Source organism: Enhydra lutris, unplaced genomic scaffold, assembly GCF_002288905.1.
Source record: "Enhydra lutris kenyoni isolate GAN:26980312 unplaced genomic scaffold, ASM228890v2 scaffoldscaffold28, whole genome shotgun sequence".
NCBI classification, from domain to species: domain Eukaryota; kingdom Metazoa; phylum Chordata; class Mammalia; order Carnivora; family Mustelidae; genus Enhydra; species Enhydra lutris.
This window is the reverse complement of record NW_019154112.1, coordinates 4,156,592-4,174,687: the sequence shown is the minus strand read 5'-3', so window position 1 is coordinate 4,174,687 and position 18,096 is coordinate 4,156,592.

Genomic DNA, 18,096 nt, shown 5'->3' with positions numbered 1-18,096 from the left:
ACACGCCTGATCGGTAGGTATTATGACTGGTGACCTGGTGGGTTGGGAGGTGGGGCTGGGGCTTAAGCTCCAACTTCACAGATAAAACTGAGGTACCTGCCCAGAGTCACCAGGTAGAAAGGGCGGGAGCTGGCACTTGCCACGGGGATACTGGCCAGCGGTTTTACGTAGAGACCCGGCCAGGTGCGGCCCGGGGCCGTTGGTCTCCAGCACAGGACAGCCAAAGGCTCAGGCCGGGAGGTGGGGTAACTCGCCTCTCTGCCCACAGCACGCAGCCGCCGCGCCACCGCCCCACGAATATGAAGACCACAGAGGTGGGCGGGCTGCCTGAATCCAAGATGGCCGTCGCCGGGCCGATTACGCCAGAGTGCCATCTGGTGGGCGGGGCCTCCGGGTGCACCTCCCACTGTCTTCCCGCGGGGTTTTTGAGAATAGCTTGAGGACCTTTTTTGGAAGAGCCGGTATTTCTATGGCTGGGGGAAAGGCGGGTGGGCAGTGGCTGGAGCTGTGGCTTTCCCTGCCTCTCTAAGGAAGGAGTTGGAACTCTATCCTGAAGGCGTGGGGAGTATAAAACCTGCCTTGCCTTGTACCCAGAGGCTCCCCGCCTCCCCGCCCCACCCCACAGTGTACCTTTCTGTGCCTGCAGTTTTACCTCCTCTGAAAAAAAGTTTTATTTTAGGTTACTAGGTGTCCATCTGAACAAGAAAATCCTCCCTTTGCCCAAACCTCTCAGTGACTTGAATGTAGGTTTTTATGACCTAACCATCTGAATCGCATTAAAAAAAATCAAGATGAATTCATTGGTTAATTAAAATAAAAAACCCCGCCCCCATATCCTGCTCCGTTGTACACACCTCAGATGTAAAGGCCCCTGATCAAAGACACTTGTAAAATATGGATTTAATTCACTCTAATCCTGCGTGTGTGGGTGGGTATGTGTGTGTAAGAGAAACAGAGAGGAAGAGAGAGAGAGATGGAATGGAGTTACCAAAGATTTCTGGAAGTGTCCAAAAGAACCAGAAAACCACGGGCGCCTGGGTGGCTCAGTGGGTTAAGCCGCTGCCTTCGGCTCAGGTCATGATCTCAGGGTCCTGGGATCGAGGCCCACGGCGGGCTCTCTGCTCAGCAGGGAGCCTGCTTCCCTCTCTCTCTCTCTCTGCCTGCCTCTCCGTCTACTTGTGATCTCTCTCTGTCAAATAAATAAATAAAATCTTAAAAAAAAAAAAAAGAACCAGAAAACCAGCAAACCCAGCTTCTGGGGTAGATTCACCAATTGCTGGACATGTTAAAAAGGTGAACACCAGGGGCGCCTGGGTGGCTCAGTGGGTTAAAGCCTCTGCCTTCAGCTCAGGTCATGATGTCAGGGTCCTGGAATCCAGCCCCACCTCTGGGCTTTCTTTTCAGCAGGGAGCCTGCTTCCCCCCCTCTCTCTGCCTGCCTCTCTGCCTGCTCGTGATCTCTGTCTGTCAAATAAATAAATAACATCTAAAAAAAAAAAAAAAGGTGAACACCAAACTAGTGGCATATTAAAAATGCAGGGGGCGGGGGAGGGAGAGAGGATTCAGCCCACCAGATCATAAGGGAACAAAAAGCAGTGATCTAGCCTATTGAGCACATGGCTGGTAGCAGATCCCCAGCAAACTGTGTGAATGATCCAGTAGAAGGGCAGTGTCGCAAGACCCAGATCAGGTGCTGAACTAATGTGAGCCGAAACCGGATTTTTCTGAGAAGTCACTTAATGGCTGAAGGGACTAAAGCCACAGAGTCTCCCTCCACCTGAGATTTGGCAACCAAATGGATGCTTGTGAGGATGTGGAGGCGTGTATGACATCTGGAGAGTAACATTTGGGCATCCATTGTTGAAATCGACAGACAAATCACAATACCTCTCAGTTCCATTCATCTTGTTTCTTGCTCTGCAATCTTGGAATCATTCCTGGTGCCTAATACCTCAACTTTTCCTAGCTTTGGCTAAGAACACAGCATGAAGACAGTTCTTCAAAGTTGCCTGCTGCATCACATCCAGGGTGAAACTCCTTTTGCAAAGTTCAGACTTCTGTGATGATGGACTTCCCCGGGAGCTGCACTCACCAAACTTCTCATGTTTTGATCTGACCCCCTTATCTCTGACCTTACTGAGGGCAGCTTCTCCAGTTCATTTCCGGCAGATGGTAAGGCTTCCTCCAGCATGGGAACGTTTTCTCAGGTGAACCACACCAGGGAAAGGCGGGGTGAATTTGGCATGCTCTGCATCTCGGAATTATGGATACTGTGAATCAGAGTGCAAGGGAAGCCCTGGGTGGGACTTAGAGATGTGGATTCCCATGTCTGCTGAGAAAGAACAAGGTTTCCAGGAACCTGAATAACGCTGCTACTGAGCCGTGTAAGAGAAGGGTTGTGTGTAGGCTCAAAGCCAAGTGCTGTCCTGGTAAGGGTGTGGGGAAATCCTCCTGGGTGTATGGAGATATATAGTGTAGTGTATAGCATAATGGAACAGATTGTCTTCACATGACCTTAAAATCCTTAACATATCCTTTAAATATGAGATACAAATTTATACATTATTTTTTTAAGTAATCTCTATGCCCAACACGGGTTTGAACCCATAACCCTGAAATCAAGAGTTGTATGTTCCACCAACTGAGCCAGATGGACACCCCTAATTTTCTATTTTTTAAAGCAGTAAATTATTTCAAAACCCCACTGTGGACAGTGGAGGGATCAGAGTGAGGAAGGGGGCACCCCTCCGGAGAAAGTAATTTTTCTTCTGTTTCACAGAATTGCCTGCCCCTTACGCTTAGAAGAAAGAGAGACCCTAGAATTTCTCCACTTTAATCTGAGTTTTGGGGAAAGATTGTGGTGTCAGAAAAGGAGAAAGGAAGAAATGAACATATGTTGAGTTATTGTGCTTATGACAGATGTCTTGTTTGGCTGTGCAGTTTTCTAAGACAGAAATTGCTATGCCCATTTTACAGATGAAGCAAAAAAAGAAGTATACACAGAAAGAATAGGATGGTATCAGATAATAGTTGGTTACATCATTCACTCTATCACAAGTGTTGTTTTGTTCCTTTGCATAGATAAATAATATAAATTAATACACTGATTCATTTTGTTTAAATCTAGGTTTACATTTAGAAGGATAATTATCAGACTTTTCTTTCATTGTTGGGACAAATCAATAAGATGATTGTAGAATTGTGGCAAGAAAACTATGAACAGAAAACGTTTTTACCACCTTGGAAAGGAAAATGCTATATAAAAAGAAGTCCATAATGTTACTTTATTGTGTAAGGTTAGGGAAAAGATGTTTTGTTTTGTTTTGTTTTGTTTTGTTTTGTTTTGTTTTAGAGAGAGAGAGAGAGTGTGTGTGAGTAGGGGAAGGGGGCGAGAGAGAATCTTAAACCGACTTCCTAATCAGCACAGACCCCGGAGGGTGGCTTTATCTCAGAGAAGACCCAGAGATCCTGACCTGAGCCAAAATCAAGGGTCAGACCCTTAATGACTAAGTGACCCAGGTGCCCCTAGGGAAAAGAGTTTTGTCTTTTGTTCTTTTTCTGAGATTTTATTTATTTATTAATTTGAGAGAGTGAGGGTGAGCAGGGGGAAGAGCAGAGGGAGAGGGACAAGCAGACTCCCTGCTGAGTGAGGAGCCCAATGAGGAGCTCGATCCCAGAGAACATGACCTGGGCAGAAACCAGGAGTCAGACGCTCCACAGACTGAGCCTCCCAGGTGCCCCCTTAAGGGAAAAGATTTCTGAAGACTGAGATAGTCTGTGTGTGTGTTTTTAATGTGTGTGTAATATTTAAGAGAAGTTGGCATACTAGAGAATCTGAGAGATTAGTCTTGTGATTTCAGATTGAATTGTGTAATTGATTTTTGACTTGTAACTTGAAGCTGAAAGGTATAGGATAATTTGATTATGTTTGTAAACAATATTGAAATCCTTAAGATAACTTGATTTGACACATTTAAAAGCTTGAAATATTAGGTTTATGAGAGTCATTTGCATGCTTAAGATTTTTTCTTGTTTGACTTGTAAATTGGCCCTATGAGGAATTTGAAGTGCTTGAAAAAATCAAGTATATTAAATTTGTAAATGTAGTTTAAATATGTAAGAGAATTTAATTAGCTAACTTTGTAAATGGCAAGAGTAACGTTCAAGAAAATTTAATGTGTCAAGCCCATGGGCTAATTGAACATTAATCAAGGAATGAGTTATTACTTTTATTTTTGTATGAAAATTACAAGATTTCTAAATAGAACATCAAAGTTCTGCAAGCTAAACTTAAAAACTGAAGAAAATCTGTTTGTAAATTTACAACTTTAATTAACTGAAAATTGATTTCCATAAACAACTGCAAATAGCGTCAATGAACTCAAGTTCGTCTGCCCAACGTGTAGCAAAGCCAATCACTGAGACCTTTAGTATGCAGCAGGGAAAAGATTTATTCGAGAGGCAGCAAAAAGTGGAGACAGAAGGCTGGCTTCAAATCTTTCCCCCAAATGAGATTAGAACAAATGTTTATAATCTTAGGGGTGGGATTACATACATATTGATGCAAAGGGCAGGGAAACTTATGAGGAAAGATGGAGGATGGCATTAAGCAAACATACATGTAACATACATCCCTTGTGCACTGGTGGGTGGAGATGTAGCTTTGAAATGAGGCAAAATTTGGCCCCTGATGTCAGGAGGTCATCTGTAGGACAAGAGGGGCTATGCTCTGAAAGCCATTATAAACTGGATGGGATCTTAGCCTCATTATCTCCGGGAAGGGCATTGCTGTTCACAGGTCGAAACCACATCAGTGACCTTCATTTATGCGAGTCCAGGCCTCTACGGAAACAGTTAGTGGGTTTGTCGTGGGGTCTGAAAAGAAACACTAGCTGATTAGGGAGAGACAGGTCTCTGAAAAACAAGCTTTTAATTTCCTGTTAGTCTTAATCTTATTAATCCTACAGGTCACATTTTCAGTCCCCCCGAGTTATGATCTATTCCTCAATCTTGAAGGAATCGGGACAATGACTGCTCTGGCTACTTCCTCCTAGAAAGGGTGCAGTTCGAAGGTTTGAGGGATGAAACAACTTGGTACTTGGAAATATTCCGTGGTCCTTGGCTTCACATGTACCTTCTATATGACCAAGATATTAGTTCCTTCTCTGGCCATTTTAGAACAACGCTGGAAAGCACATTTGATTAGTACATATCTAATAAATGAAATGAAAAATATGGATAACCCAAATCTTAGTTGTCCTTGTAACATTGACCAAATCCCTTGGGGAATCCAGAAAAGAAAAAAAGAAAAAAAAAAAAGAGTCCAGTAAACCAATCACTTTCTCCAGGCACGTCTAGGGAAATCTGCTATGGCCAAGTGGCTTGCTCTCTGATTTTATCTAAACGAGATTTTAGTTTTTATAGCAGTAGAAGCGTTTGTTAATATAAACACAGCAAGCTGTGTTAGCAGTGGCATTCTACCCTGTTCTGCAAGAATATAGTGCAAAGCAGTGTGATTATCAAGCACTACCTTGGCTAATGAATTTCTCTTTTTTGTTGGGCAATAGTGGCCAAGAGCAGTTTTGTAGGTCAGCTAAAAATGTTCTCCCAAGATCCATCCTCCTGATAACCAGGCAGGTAATCCCTATCTAGTGTCGATTCCCTTTTTGCTCAATAAAAAGTTGAAAAGTTCCCTGGAATTATGAACAGAGAAAGGGGTAACCAAATTCCCTAGTAAGTAGACCTCTCCTATTCCCCAATGGTCGCGACCTAGATAAGCCCAGGGTTGGTTAGAAGTCATGGGAAGATCCCCCTTTCAACCAAGATTTTTTTTCTTATGAAGACAGCACAGATCAACATTGTTCCCTCGTAGCCAGAGTTTCAGTGTTCTGCTCTGGACCTTAGGTACAAAGTGGGCTCCCTATGAGCATAGGTCAGTTCAGTTAAAGAGCTGTCTTGGGGCACCTGGGTGGCTCAGTTTTTAAGCATCTGCCTTCAGCTCGGGTCATGATTCCAGAGTCCTGGGATCGAGCCCCATGTTGGGCTCCCTGCTCAGCGGGAAGCCTGCTTCTCCCTCTCCCACTCCCCCTGCTTGTGTTCCCTCTCTCGCTGTGTCTCTCTCTGTCAAATGAATAAATAAAATCTTTTAAAAAATAAAAATAAAGAGCTGCCTTGTGTTAGGAGGTGGTCCTGCAGGTGGGATCTCCGGCCTATATTGTAGAGGCAATCAGGTAATGAAGAAGAAACATTCCCATGGCCAGGGCACCTGGGTGGCTCCATCGGTTAAGCATTTGACTCTTGGTTTCTGCTTGGGTCTTGGTCTTGGGGTACTGGGTGCAAGTATTGCCTCTGACTCTGCACTCCACCACGGAGTCTGCTAGTCCCTCTGCTCCCCTTTTCACTCGCATGCACACGCGCACATACTCTCTCTCAAATAAATAAAATAAAATAAAATAGAAACATTTCTATGGAAACAAAAGAAAAACACAGTTTAGTGGTTGCGGTAAATTATAAATCCAGTGCCTGAGTCCTGAGTGGCCTCCTAAGCAGGGTACCAGGCTGATATTTTCAAGGGGGCTTCACTGGCTCTGTAAAATCAATCTTAGATCCTGAAAGCTGTCCGTGTGTCTCCCTCAAATATGACATTCCAGTCAAACCCTTAGTACTATGAACAGTGTTTCCCAATGGTGTCCTTTTACAAGGAGAACAAATTCTTATTGAACTTATACAGATAACTAAGTGCCAGGAAAGGGGCACCTGGGTGGCTCAGTCATTAAGCGTCTGCCTTCGCCTCAGGTCATGATCCCAGGGTCCTGGGATCAAGTCCTGCGTCAGGCTCCCTGCTCAGCAGGGAGTCTGCTTCCCCCTCTCCCACTCCCCCTGCTTGGGTTCCCTCTCTCGCTGTGTCTCTCTCTGCAAAAATAGTAAATAAAATCTAAAAATAAAAAACTATGAAATAAATAAAATCCTAAAAAAAAAAAACCCACTAATTGCCATGGAAGTAAGAATACTCACTCAGAATTTCCAAATTTTGAGGGGGATCAGATAGGGCGAAAAATGTTCCATATTTGTTTACAAAAGAATATTTCACCCAATATCTGTAAGTCATAGATAACTTAAGAGCAAAAATTTCCTTAAATCCAGAAGAGGAAACATTGGAGAACCAGCAATGTTTCAAATAACAGTCATAAAAAATACCATCTTTTCTCGATTCATTCAGTCTCATGTTGTTAATTCTTGTTCTGTTTGAGTGCAGTTTCTCTATTAATTTTGAAAATTCTTATTCAGCTTAGTTTTATGATCTTAAAGGTATCAAAAGCCTGTATTCATCAAAAGTCCTTTCCATGAATCTCCTTGAAGCTGAAACACATGTGCAAGAGTATCAGATTAAAACAATAATTGTAAATTACAAAAGACTCCAAATGGCCATGGCTAAAGATCTGATGAGAGTTCATTAAAATGCAGGTGACAAGGAAATCTGGTTATTTCTCTGAGACATAATGCTTCAATAATTAGAATTACAAGTGATGACTTTATACCAGGACATATCAAAACCTTAGGAACTTTATATAATTTCTACAATAGTTATAGCATTCCCTCCTACAGTGTAACCTAAGAAGGTTTATTATCATGTTTGACAATGCTTCCCATGTAATATAACAGACCAAATAAATAAGCCTAATTTGTCGAGACTTTGTTTAAAATTTGAATTTTGGCAAATGTCTCAGGATCAGAAGGGTTTTGTTTTTGTTTTTGTTTATTTTAGAGAGAGATCATGCTCTGGGTGGGGGTGGGGAGCAGAGGGAGAGGGAGAGAGAGAATCTCAAGCAGACTCTGCAGAGTGTGGAGCCCAATGTGGGGCTCAGTCTCACGACTCGAGATCATGACCTGAGCTGAAATCAAGAGTCAGATGCTTAGCCAACTAACTGGGCCACCTAGGTGCCCCCAAAATATCAGAAGGTTTTAAAGCACATGCCTAAATGGCATTACAGATCATTACAAAACTTAATTATCTATTTAACCAAGGAGACCTTAAGAGAGTCTAATGGCAAATACAGAGGGATACATTGTTGTTAGCAAAACAGCTCTTTTAATACTAAGAAGATTTAGCTTTCTTAAGTGATCAAAGACCTACCATAGAGACAAAACAGAAACTTTGTTTTTCTAGGCTGGTTACCTTAAAGAAAAGTCTCTGGTGTGGAGCTTGCTGAAGATTCTCTCCCTCCCCCTCCTTTTGCCTCTCCCCACCGCTTGTTCACGCTCTCTTTCTCTCTCTCTCTCTCTTTCAAAACAAAACAAAACAAAACAAAAACTTTAACTCTTAATTCTTAGAAACCTTATTTTCTAGTGAAAGTGAAGAAGGAAGCAGTTGTGAACTGATATACTGGCATTCTTTAGATTGGCTAATTTATGAATACATTTCATAATTTTTTAAAAGACTTTACTTATTTATTTGTAAATAAATAAAAGAGAGAGAGAGAGAGAGAGAGAGAGATCACAAGTAGGCAGAGCAGTAGGCAAAGACAGAGGGGGAAGCAGGCTCCCCGCTGAGAAGAGAGCCCGATGCGGGGCTTGATTCCAGGACCCTGAGACCATGACCTGAGCCAAAGGCAGAGGCTTAACCCACTGAGCCACCCAGGCGCCCCCATTTCATAATTTTTAGAAACATGTGCCTTCTCATAGTAAATTTCTCAGCATGACATAAAACATATTTACTAATAGATCCAAATATCTTTAGTTTTTCTGTAATAGGGAGCCAAAAGCAGTAAACCTATGTTTTATTAATTTGTCTTAATTAGAAATGATCTGGGATGCCTGGGTGGCTCTGTCAGTTAAGCACCTGCCTTCGGCTCAGGCCATGATCTCAGAATCCTGGGCTCAAGCCCCACATCAGGCTCCCTGCTCAGCTGGAAGACTGCTTCTCCCTCTCTCACTCCCCTCCCCACCCCCCATCTCCCCCACTGCTCATGCTCTCTCTCAAATGAATAAACAAAATCTTTAAAAAAAATTATGTGGATATTAATGAATCTAACTTTACTTAACATTTAACTGAGCAAAACCTGAAAGTTTCAGGTTATCAAAGATTTTTAAAGCCATTTAAAAGTTTACCTATATACCTGTTTATCTTATTTACATCTGTTCATTTGTTCTCAACAATTATGTTTAGATTACCCATTAAACTTTATGAGGCAGTAGAAAAAGCCAACTATTATTCTAAGTTTTTTCTTTCTTTCCTGACAAGTTTTGCAATAGAGATAACACAAACTCATTTGACTTTCAGTAAACACAGCAGAATAAAAGTTTTATATTTAATGCTGATAACTCTAAAATATGTCTACTTTAATTAAACCAACAACCTTAAATTAGCCTTAATACCAAATATTTTCCCAGATCACATGAACTTGAAAAACATTTGGGTTAGTTACTATCTTTCTGAGTTTTAGAATGCCCAATTCTTACAAGCGCTTGCCTTCAAACCAACTAAATAAAGTTCTTTTACAAATTAATTTGTAATACCATCCAGAAGTAGAGAAAATATCTCACATTTACAACATATGGGAACACACACACAGATAGATAACCAAGATGGAAACAAAATCTTAGAGCTTTTGTTTGACTAATATTTATTGAGAGGACATTAAAGGCCCAATTTCCAAATATCACATATATATATATTTTCTTTTTTTTTTTTTTTAAGAGAGAGCATGCATACACATGCATAGATAGGGTGGGAGGGGTGGGGGAAGAAGAAGAGGAGAGAGTCTTTTCTTTAAAGATTTTATTCATTTATTTGACAGAGAGAGACACAGCAGCAATAGAGGAAACACAAGCAGTGGCAGAGGGAGAGGGAGAAGTAGGCTTCCTATGGAGCAGGGAGCCCGATGTGAGGCTCGATCCCAGGATCCTGGGACCACGATCCGAGTCAAAGGCAGACGCCCAACAACTGAGGCACTCAACAACTGAGCCCAAAGCAGCGCCCCAAGGAGAGAGGTTCTTAACCAGGCTTCACTCCCAGTGCGTGAAGCCCTACCCAGGGCTCAATCCCACAACCCTGAGATCATGACCTGAAAAGAAAGCAAGAGCCAGACACTTAACAACCTGAGCCACCTCGGGCATCCCCCAATATCTCCCTTTTGGAAAATAAATCTAGTTGTAAGATGGTATTATAATTCAAGTATCTGTTTTCAGGTCATTTTTCTCCAGTGTCTGAAGAGTATTGTGTCCAAACAGTGTTGCAAAAAAAAAAAAAATCATCTTTTTCCTTTTCATAGGTTCATAACTAAACATTGACCAGTTTGGGGGAATACAGCCCAAAGGGCTGTATGTCGGTTGTCATTTCCCATCTTCCAGTTAGAATATGGCTGGTTTTATTCAAAGAAATGAAAACTGCAGCAACAAACAAACCAAATGAAGCCCAGAGGACCTCCTCCCTAAAAGTCAGAGCCCCAATCGCTGAACCAAATGGCTTCCTAATCAACATTTTCCTAAGCAAAAAAAAAAAAAAGGCCAAGATAGCCAAACCGAACCCCCCTATTTGGAGGCCACCAAATGAGAGGAAAAACTAAAAATCTAAAAGAGCCAAATAGTTAGCTCATTAGTCCCATTAACCCTGTGGTTACTGGTTTCAGTACCCCACTATCTTTTGATCATGTCTCATTCTCAAGGGAATTGGGATGACACCATTCCAGCTACTTCTTGCTAAAATGGGACAGAGGTCAGGGTTAGAAGAGTAGAACCTTTTGCATTCATTTGAAATATTCCTGGGGTACCTGGATGGCTCAGTCAGCTAAGCATCCAACTTGATCTCAGCTCAGGTCTTGATCTCAAGGCCATGAGTTTAACCCTGGGGTTGGACCCCACGCTGCGCATGGAGCCTACTTAAAAAAATAATATTCCTGGGGCACCTGGGTGGCTCAGCTGTTAAGCATCTGCCTTTGACTCTGGTTGTGATTCCAGGGTCCTGGGATCGAGCCCTGCATCTGGCTCCCCACTTGGCAGGAAGCCTGCTTCTCCCTCTCCTAGTACCCCTGCTGTGTTCTCACTCTGTTAAATCAATCAATCAATCAATCAAATCTTTAAAAAATAATGATAGTCCTTAATTTCAGGTTGACACTCAACATTCTACATTACCAAAATTTTGTACTTTGGTTACTAGCTCTTGTATCACATGCTATACAATACTTTATGATAAAGTAGCAAAGAAGGAGAATTAGAAATCCCTGTAAAACTGATCTATTTCCTTGGGGGTTCCGAGAAAATAATCCTGAAAACCTGTCAAAATCTGGGCCTGGGGCTTTAAGGGAGATTTGATGTAGCCAAGGAGCTTGTTTCTTGTTTTGTCAAGATGAACTTCAACTTCCAAGGAAGTATGATGAATTAGCTAGCACATAAACACCTTCTTGTTTTGTTAAAATATAACCTAAAGCAATTTTATTATCTAAGATTACTGCTGCCAGAGGGCCGAAGGCTTTTTCTTGGGCTGTCACATCTTCGTCAGTTTCATTTGATATGATCCCTAAAGTTACTGAAAGGATTCCAATCATATGTTCATGTGATGCCATCCCCCACCATGGCAATAATGTTCTCCCAAACATGTACCAGACAGAGTACATCTTCCTGATTTCCAGGAAGATAATCAGAATATCTTGTGGCTTCTCCTTTTAAACCTATAGAACAATTAGAAAGAACTAGTCCAGTGACTAACCTTACTGGAATTATATATAGAAAAAAAGGTGACCAAAAGTCCTAAAAGACCTCCCACGCTCCAGCCATTCAAATATTCATATCCCCAGGGGAAACGGTGATATCTACAAGGAAAAAATAACCTAGGGGGTACACATAGCATTTGTTAATGTATGGGAGTGAGTACTTTCATTTTGCAGGATTGTCTGAAACCAGGAAGTATGGTTATGTTTAATGTAATTGGTAAGAAGGCATTCAGAGAGAGATGTGATGACCCCAAATGGCCAGGTTCTTTCTGTTCTCAGTATTGTAAGACAAGTAACTCTTGTTAAAACAGTGTCTTTCCCAAAAGTCTCTGAAAGGCAGTGAAAGGAAAAAGGATTGATTAATTTTACAAGAGGTGAATTGTCAAGTGTTCTGGTTATATTGTAAGCCTAAGGAGAATTGCAAGCTTCTTGGGGTGGATTCCAGTCACTGAATGAGAGAGACTTCGTGCTTCGGGATAGGTAAGAAGAAACAGGGGATGGGAGTAGGGAGGGAGGCCGACTTGATTAACCTGACTCTCTAAGCCAATGGCGTGAGTTGGTTTAGATGTATTGAAGAATTAGTGAGCAGGGAAAGACTGCTCTAATAGGCTAATAGGCATTACTACTGGGTTGCCATGGACTTGCACTGAGTGGGGCTTAGGACGACATCTTGAGCAGTGAGAAAGACTGTCAGCCTTGGCCAGTGTTTGAGAAATCCTAATCATGGAATTATCATTTCAAGCTTGAGAGGTTGTGAACAATAGAAAAATGCAAAGGGAGAAGGAATAACATTCATCATGTATAAGCTATTAGTAGGTCACAGGCTATTTGTTCCTTATCAATTGGTTTCTGGGACCACTTCTAAATAGCAGTCTCCAGTCTGTCAGAGACTTGATGGTCCAAGTAGGATTCTTCTCTATGTTCTCCTTGCCAACAGGGTAGAGGGCACCTGTGGATTCTTGTGGAACCAGCGTAATTGGAGGGTGATGAGTCTGCAGCTGAATACCCTTCAGTTTCACTGAAAGGTGGTTAATGGCACATCATAGGGTCCCGTCCAATGAGGATGGAGTTGGTCCCCCAGGTGCTTGCTCTTCCGGGTGTTTAACAGCACCAAGTCTCCAGGATATGGGTGGTATAAGCACACATCTGTGGGATACACAACCTGCTAGAAGCAAACTTCTGAATAGCAGCTAGAGTATTTCCCAAAGCTTGAACATACTGATAGTATCCAACTCCTTACGGTGAGCTCCATCAGGAATTCCTAAGCCATGAAAAGAGTTTAGAAAGGGTCTTCCATATAACTAACATTCCACAGGGGCTTAAACCTGGCCCACTTCTAGGGGCCACTCGTAACCAAAGTAGGGCAACCGACAAGGTTTCTTCCCAAGTTAAGTTGGTATCTTGGCAGATCTTTGCTAAAATCTTTTAAAGTATGTGGTTCATTTTTCTTGTTTTTCCAGTTGATTGAGGTCTCTGGGAAATGTGTAGTTTCCATTGAAAGCCCAAGGCATTAGACACTGATGCCACTCCACTGGCACTCTGAATTGTTAGTGGCAATCCAAACCTGGCAATGCTTTTGCTTAAAAGTGTCTTGACAGAGGTGTCTGGGTGGCTAAGTGGATTAAAGCCTCTGCCTTCAGCTCGGGTCATGATCTCGGGGTCCTGGGATCCAGCCCTGTGTTGGGCTCTCTGTTTGGTGGGGAGCCTGCTTCCTCCTCTCTCTCTGCCTGCCTCTCTGCCTACTTGTGATCTCTCTCTGTGTCAAATAAATAAATAAAAATCTTAAAAAAAATTTTTTTTAAAGTGTCTTGACAGGGGTCGCCTGGCTGGCTCAATTGGTAGAGCATATAACTCTTGATCTCAGGATCATGAGTTCAAAACCAACGTTGGGTGTAGAGATTACTTAAATAAATTTTTTTTTAAAAAGTATTTTGACAACTTCTGAGGCCTTCTCTGAACAGCACGGGAAGGCCTACACCCAACTTGTAAAGGTCTACAAATACTAGCAAATATTGAAAATTATCTGTTACTCTCCATGTCATGGTGAAGACTATCTGCTTATTCTCTCCAGGTTCAGTGTTTCTAAGTTTATTTATATCTATTATGTATGTATGTATGTATGTGTTTAAAGTAATGTCTACAACTGACATGGGGCTTGAACTCACAACCCCAAGATTGTGTTGGATGCTCTACTGACTGGTGTCCCCAAGTTTTGTAACTTGGTTATAACTTGGTTTATAACTGGTGGGGGCCTAGTCCTAAGGTTGTTCTTAACACAAATGTCACAAATTTCTGGACAGTGTTTTAGATAATTCTCTGGAGTTTGTGTCCCGCAATATATGTTTGGATCCACTAAAGAGTAACATCTTGCTCATAACAGTGCTTTGGTGAATATGACTATTTCTTCCATAGGATGTGCTGGAATAAGGAATATTCCTTATTCATTATATTTGCAGTTGACTTTTATGACAGCATTGTACCCAAATCTCCATTCCTTAGCTCTTGTTAGGTCTTCCAAGAAATATTTGGGTTGGTATTTAGTTAACTCTACGTCTGGCACCAAAGTCATCATAGAGGATCTTGGAGTCTTCACAGAGCCTGTCACCTTGGTGGCCTGGCCAGCCAGATTGTTTCTTTGAGCTCTATAATTAGGCTTCTGATATTCTGGACAATGAACTACTGCCAGTTCCTTTCGGTTTCATTACTGCAGTTAGTAAGTTCAGAACTTCTTGGGTGTATCTGATTTCCTTATTTCCTGGAGTTAATAAGTATATTTAGAGTCAGTATATATAGTTATCCTTTTTTCCTTTTCCTAAATGAAGGGTCCTTGTGAGGGCAATGAGTTCTGCCTTTGGAGTGGAGGTCTCTGGTGGAAGAGTTCCCACCTCCAAACTTCCTTGGCTGGTAATCTCTGCATATCCAGTTTTCTGTTGTCCTTGGTCCGTGGAGCAGCTTCCATCAGTGAATAATTCCATGTCAGGATCCTACAATGGCATATCAGTTAGTTTCGGACAGCTGGAATGAGCTTCTTCAGCTCTTTGAATACAATCGTAAATGGGTTCCTCCGTGCTAACGAGTAGCAAAGTAAGAGGATTTAAAATGGAGACAACCTTCAAAGTAACTTTGGGGTTATCTAGTAAAATGACTTGACATTTGCCCAATCTTCTAGATGTTAACCAATATTTCCCTTTTTGCTCTAGGAAGGAAAGCACATGGGGGGGTGGGGGTGGGGGGAAGTGTAGGCCGTGGTGGGTTGGCCCAAAGTAAAATTTTCTCCCTCTTGTACCAGATCACAGGCGGCAGCCATGGCTCTTCAGTGGGCAGGCCATCCCTTGGTGACAGTGTCCAAATGTTTTGAGAAATAAGCAATGGATCTTCTAGTGCAGACGAGATTTGGGGTCAAGACTCCAAAGCTAATTCCTTGTCATTCATGAACAAACAGATCAAAAGGTTTCTTAATATCCAGAAGGCCTAATGCAAAGGCAGTTAACAACTTTTCTCTGATAATCCAAAAGGCCTTGTGACATTCTCCAGTCCAGTTAAGAGGCTTCTCTCTCCCTTGTAGTGCTTCCTAAAGGGGCTTAGCTACCAGGCCAAACACAGTTATGTATCCAAATTCAACAAAACCCACTCATTCTTGGAAACCTGCACAATTGTCTCCTGGGTGGGAGGGACTGCCACTTGGGCTAGAGCCTCCCTTCTATCAAGAAGCAGATTTCTTTGTCCTGTGGAAAGCCCAAAACCATGGTATTTCATCGTGGGTTGGGAGATTTGGGCCTTTTTCCTTGAAACTTTGTAACCTCCCTCAGCTAAAAAGTCTGGAGTCAAAATAGTACTGAAGTGTGAAGATTGTGTTGTTTTAATCAACAATTAATATACCATCCACGAATTGGAGGAGAGTCCCCAGCTCTACTTAGAGGTTTCTCGGATCTTTAGTGAGGACTTGCCCAAAAATGGTGAGGGAGTTTTTAAAGCCTTGGGGAAGGATTGTCCAGCAATATTGTGGCTTACTCTGAGTCTCAGAGCTCTTCCCATTCAAATGCACACAATTCACAGCAATCTGAACTGAGAAGAGTCCTTTAGATCCAGAACAGTGAACCATCTAAAGGCCCCAGACAAGGTTATTAAGAGAGTAGATAGACTGGGGAGCACCTAGTGGAGATATTCCTGATAATACCCTGGTTATCTGGAGATATAACCAAATAGCCAATCTGGTTAGTGGTCCTTTAGTCTCAGGTGCCTGATTTTTATAGAGGCAAAATAGATGAGTTGTATGGGGATTACCAGGGGGCGGTTGAGGCCAAATTCCAAGAAGGCAGAGAGAATGGCCTGAATGCTTCTTTTTGCTTATTCCTTTGATGAGTACTGTCTGGGATTCATAATCTTTACCCCAGAATGAAGGTGTTTGTTTTTGAAGATTTTATTTATTTATTTAAGTCAGAGAGAGAGAGAGCGCAAGCGGAAGGAGCGGCAGAGGGAGACAGGGAGAAGCAAGGAGCACGGAGCCCGATGCAGGACTCGATCCCAGGACCCTGGAATCATGACCAGAGCCAAAGGCAGATGCTTAACCAATTCAGCCACCAAGCCACCCCTCCAGCACAAAGTTTAACATGCATGAGCATCACCGATTTTGCTTGCCGCATGCTTCCCATCGACACAAACATCTGATCTTTCCTTTTGCATAACTTCTTCAGGTAGCCCTGATAGGACTTCACCTTGGTGTAGTAGCATTGCTTGAAAGGCGCGGGCTGGGTCTGGTGGTACTTTTATACTCATGCAACCGGCTGCAAAAGTAGCCTCAGCATTCAATTTCGTTAGTAGTCACATCCCTGTAACAGGGCGGGACATTCAGGCATAGACAAAAAGCAGTGTTGGAGGTGAATTTGTTCTTTCCGGTGGGCTAGGTTGTAAGAAGGTTTCTGTCAACTGTGCCCCAGGAACTCCTGTCACAGCCAAGGTTTGATTTGATAGCAGAGACAGCCAGGATTTCAGTCCTGAATCTGTGGCCCAAGTATCAATTAGTAAGTCTGTAAGTTTGTTTTCCACCTTCACTCTTCCTGGGGGTTCCTTATGGGACATGAGAACAGGCTTTGCAAGGAACCCCTGGGCCCCTTCATTCCAGGTCACTGTCAGCCAATCTGGGCATCTGGTGGACTGTCTGTTGTTCTTTCTCTTCAAGAGACCTGGCGAGCTTGGGGCATTCCTTTTTTTGAAGATTGTATTTGTTTATTTGAGATTGAGAGTGAGCAGGGGGAGGGACAGAGGGAGAGGATCGCAATCAGACTCCCTGCTCAGTGTGGAGCCCCATGATCTCACACCCCTAAGATGATGACTGGACCCAAAATCAAGGGCTGGACGCATAAAGGAATGGACCACCCAAGCGCCCCTTGCCTTATTTCCTAAAACATATTCAGACTCTTTTGCTTAGGGATTGCTTTTCTTTTTCTTTTTCTTTTTTAATTCAAGTATAATTAATATACAGTGTTATCTTAGTTTTAGGTGTATGATATAATGATTCAGCAATTCTAAACAATTTTAGGGCTCATCAAGAGAAGTGTACTCTTTTTTTTTTTTTTTTTAATTTTAAGTGATCTCTATGTCCAACATGGGGCTTAAACTCATGACCCAGAGATCAAGAGTCACATCCTCTGCCAACTGAACCAAGCAAGTGTCCTAAGGTAGGTGCACTCTTAATTCTCTTCATTTATTTCACTGATGCCCGCCCCTTCCACCTCCCCTCTGGCAACTGCCAATTTGTTCTCTGTATTTAAGAGTCTTTGTTTGTTTGTTTCCTTTTTCTTTGTTTGTTTGTTTTTTTAAGATTTTATTTATTTATTAAAGAGAGAGAACATGAGAGGAGAGAAGGTCAGAGGGAGAAGCAGACTACCCGTGGAGCTGGAGCCTGATGTGGGACTGGATCCCGGGACTCCAGGATCATGACATGAGCCGAAGGCAGTTGCTTAACCAACTGAGCCACCCAGGTGCCTATCTTTTTTGTTTTTTAAATTCCATATATGAATGAAATCATATGGTATTTGTCCTTCTCTTTACTTATTTACTTATTTCACTTAGCATCATACCTTCTAGGTCCATCTATGTTGTTGCAAATGGCAAGATGTCATTCTTTTTGTGACTAATTTACTTATTTCACTTAGCATCATACCTTCTAGGTCCATCTATGTTGTTGCAAATGGCAAGATGTCATTCTTTTTGTGACTAATTCCATTATATAAATAAACCATACCTCCTTTCCTTTTTAAAAAAAGATTTATTTATTTATGAGAAAGAGAAAGAGCACAAGTGGGATGGGCAGAGGAAGAGGAAGAGAGAATGTCAAGCAGACTCTGTGCTAAGGGCAGAGCCCAAGGCAGGGTTTGATCCCACAACCC